The following is a 3,819-nucleotide window of genomic DNA, read 5'->3' on the forward strand; positions in this document are numbered from 1 at the left end:
TTAATGCATTATACACAAATATATTGTATGTATTACATTGATAAGTTTGTAAAGTTTGCTAAGAAATGTACATTTCAAATTTACATGCATCTAACTTCTGCAGTCAGACAGCCAGAGGTGAAATATAACACCATAGATCGATCTGGCTCTTTTGAAAGACCTGAGACAAAGGAGGTCTATAACTTTGGAAAGAGACCACATCTCTGCGTGCTGACTCTGTACACAGATGTAGGTTGGGACTGTTTGACTGAATCTTGTTATGTTAAATAATTACACACTTCTTTGCTAGTTTCCCTGATTCTTATTGGTTTTAAATTGGCTTATTTTCCTTGTGATTCTATTTCCATCTCTGCTCTTTTCAGCAAACTTTCTTATCTGATTGTGAAGATCTAATCATAGTATGTGTATTTTTGCTCACAGGTCTAAACAGACACAATACATAGCTTGTGAAAGACGTCTGCCTAAACATTGCTTTTGGTGTTTATTTAGATTGTCATGGTAAACATTGAAATGCTCCTGTATTATCTTTCTCATTGATAGCTTCTCTTTTCTCCTGCACTAAAGAATTGTAAATGTATATCCACCTTTATTGTTTTAAACTGCAACACACCTAGAATCAAGGAAAAAAAGAAATGCTGAAATGTTATTACACTGATTTGATTCTTAGCAAAGAAATACCCAACACCTAATTTGTGCAATTACTCAATTGAGTTTAAAGTCACATGCATTTTTAAAATTTGAATGTACCTTCTTTTCAGAATATCATCTTATCTTTAAATATAGGATGCCTCAATAATTCTGATATAATTACTGGACTTTCTTTATTAAACATGATATGCTGTAATTGGCAAATGCATCTAAATTCTACAAAATGACTGCAATTGTATATAGTATCCTTATCATTTACTCACTTGTAATATCTCCAACAGAATTTTTAATCTTATCCAGTAAGCACGGTAAATGTTAAGTAAGCATGTGATGTAACTAGACCATTAACCTGATAACCACAATCATCTGTGTCATTACCTGTACTGCCTACGGAAGAAATCAAGGTGTAAATTACTGTACTTATCTCACAGAACAGTCCAACACATGTCATTCTGTCTATAAAAGCACAGGTAGTATTTTATTTGGGAGCATTTATGGTCTGACTGGGATTGACAGGTACTTTAATCTATTACTATTAGTTTTGTATGTGTGTGTGTGGTGGAGGGGTATTTTGCATTAAAATGTGTTTCTAAGATATCTGGGCAACACAATGCCCACTTCCTTATATCTGTTAGGTGTACGGAACATTTGCTTGTCAGTGTTTCTAAGCATGATCCTTTGCTTTTCAGCTTCTTATCCTCTGGTAAAGGTGCGTACAGATTACTAATTTTTTTCCATGACTTGTGCTATATACAGTAATTTTAAAAGCACAGGAAGCCTGGGACCACATTTTTTCATTCCATTTTACTACATTCAAGTTCAAGTTTCAAGTTTATTGTCATTACACTCATATACATGGTATATGGTATAACGAAATGCTATTTAGCTAGCTCTCAGACATAAGTAGTACAAAGAGAAAAAACAACAACAACAACAACAACAATACAATTGTGTAGCAAAAGAAAGACAGAGACAACAGGCAGTGTGCAAAAAACAACACCAGACGATGTGCAAAAAAAACAACAACAGGCAATGTGCAAAAAACAACAACAGGCAATGTGCAAAAAACAACAACAGGCAATGTGCAAAACAACAAAACGTTAACAGGTTATGTGCAAAAATATGCATCAACAGAATAAAAATAAAGGGATAGAAATTATGGGGAGTGAGCTTTTGACATGTATGGTAGAGGTAGATTTAAATGTGTGTTTGGGTTTTTGGTAAGAAAGAAAGAAAGGAAGAAGGCACTGTGAGGTTCAGATCATAGGTGAGAGGTGAGGTGAGAGTGAAAGTGAGAGAGGCTGGGAATTTAACAGTTTGATAGTGTGGGGGTAAAAACTACTGTATCTCTGAGTCTGGTAGTCCGGGCCCGAATGCTCTGGTACCGTTTTCCAGATGGTTCCAGATATTTCCAGATACATAACGTCGGAGTGAACGACAAGTTCCCCCCTTCCCCCTGTAAGGCAGGTTGTCTGCCTGCCAGACTGACTGAGGCCCTAATGAGGTTGTCACGGGGCGGGCAGGAGGGGTGCCCAAGTGGCTTCTTTCAAAACAGACCGAGGGCTCAGCCTCAAGAGCACTCAGGTGCAAAGGTGGTGGTTTATTTGGACGGCGCTCCTCTCAAACCCCACAGAAAACTATATACAGTGCAAAAAATAACAAAAAGAAGGATAATAAAAATAAGTAAAAGATGACGTGTGTTGTGCGTGTACTGTCCGCGGACAGTGACAGAGATCCCTCTGTCACACAGGTTGCGTTGTTTGCAGCTTCTCCAGATCCTTTCCTTCTCCATGCTGTAACCTTTTCATCGCTTTGGGAAAGTTTTAGCATTGCCTCACCTGTCCAGAGAGCTTGGTCATTTTTGTCATCTCCTGGGACTGCCTTGAAGCCTTGTGCTTGTGAGCAAGCCTGGCCCACATAATGTCATGGCCTGGGCATCGGGAACTGGTTCAGTCCTCTTTGGTGATAATGTAACTCATGAGAGCGACAGGGGAATGAATTTTGAGCCTTACTCACTTCAGCACTTCACTCTGCAGTGTGACAATGACCCTGCAAATACAGCCAGGGCAGCCACAGGTGTTCAGCTGCAGAAAGAAGAGCAGAATCTCAAGACTGAGCATGTTCATCCTCAGATTCAAATCCAATTCAGCAAACAGTTGAGAAGCTAAAGTCGTAACTCCACAAGGACAGGCAAGAACACAGAATGGTTGCAGCAAAGCATTTGAAATTATTCTAAATGGATCGCTAACGTCGTGCAATAATTGGCTCAAAGCGCTAATGCTAAAAAATACAGACATCTACACGGTAAAGTATACTTAAACTGATACTTTCACTTGAAATCACGCGGTTCAAGAGAAAATTTGTATGCATGGAATTAATACAAAATGAAAACGTAGACTGTATGGTCCTTTATAAACTCTCTTGAAAAAAACGAATATGCATTGAAACAACGATTGTACCGTCCTTCGGATGAGACGTAAAACCGAGGTCCTGACTCTCTGTGGTCATTAAAAATCCCAGGGCGTTTCTCGAAAAGAGTAGGGGTGTAACCCCGGCGTCCTGGCCAAATTTCCCATTGGCCCTAACCAATCATGGCCTCCTAATAATCCCCATCTATGAATTGGCTTCATTACTCTCTGCTCTCCTCCGCACTAATAGCTGATGTGTGGTGAGCGTTCTGGCGCACTATGGCTGCCGTCGCATCATCCAGGTGGATGCTGCACATTGGTGGTGGTGGAGGGGAGTCCCCATTACCTGTAAAAGCGCTTTGAGTGGAGTGTCCAGAAAAGCGCTATATAAGTGTAAGCAATTATTATTATTATTATTATTATTATTATTATTATTATTATTATTATTATTACTCGGGTAATGTAACAGACTTGGTTTAAACGATACAACCGCATTGGGGGTGCTACATAATCAAATGCCCACTATGTCTGACGTACTTACGGTAGTCTTGAAGGCGCTTGGAGAAATGTAGTATAATAATAGCTTCGTACACTTTAGATTTTTATTTTGTATTAAGACTATAAAAACAGAAGATTACTCCTTCAAATAAAAAAAATAAAGTCCATATAATGAGCATTCACAGGGTAGTTTCCTGAGAGTGTCTTTAATTACAAAATGTTAAATAAATATTGTAGTTAGAAACATATTTATTTAAGTAAACAA

This window comes from Lepisosteus platostomus, chromosome 2, assembly GCF_059453375.1.
Source record: "Lepisosteus platostomus isolate fLepPlt1 chromosome 2, fLepPlt1.hap1, whole genome shotgun sequence".
In the NCBI taxonomy this organism is placed as follows: domain Eukaryota; kingdom Metazoa; phylum Chordata; class Actinopteri; order Semionotiformes; family Lepisosteidae; genus Lepisosteus; species Lepisosteus platostomus.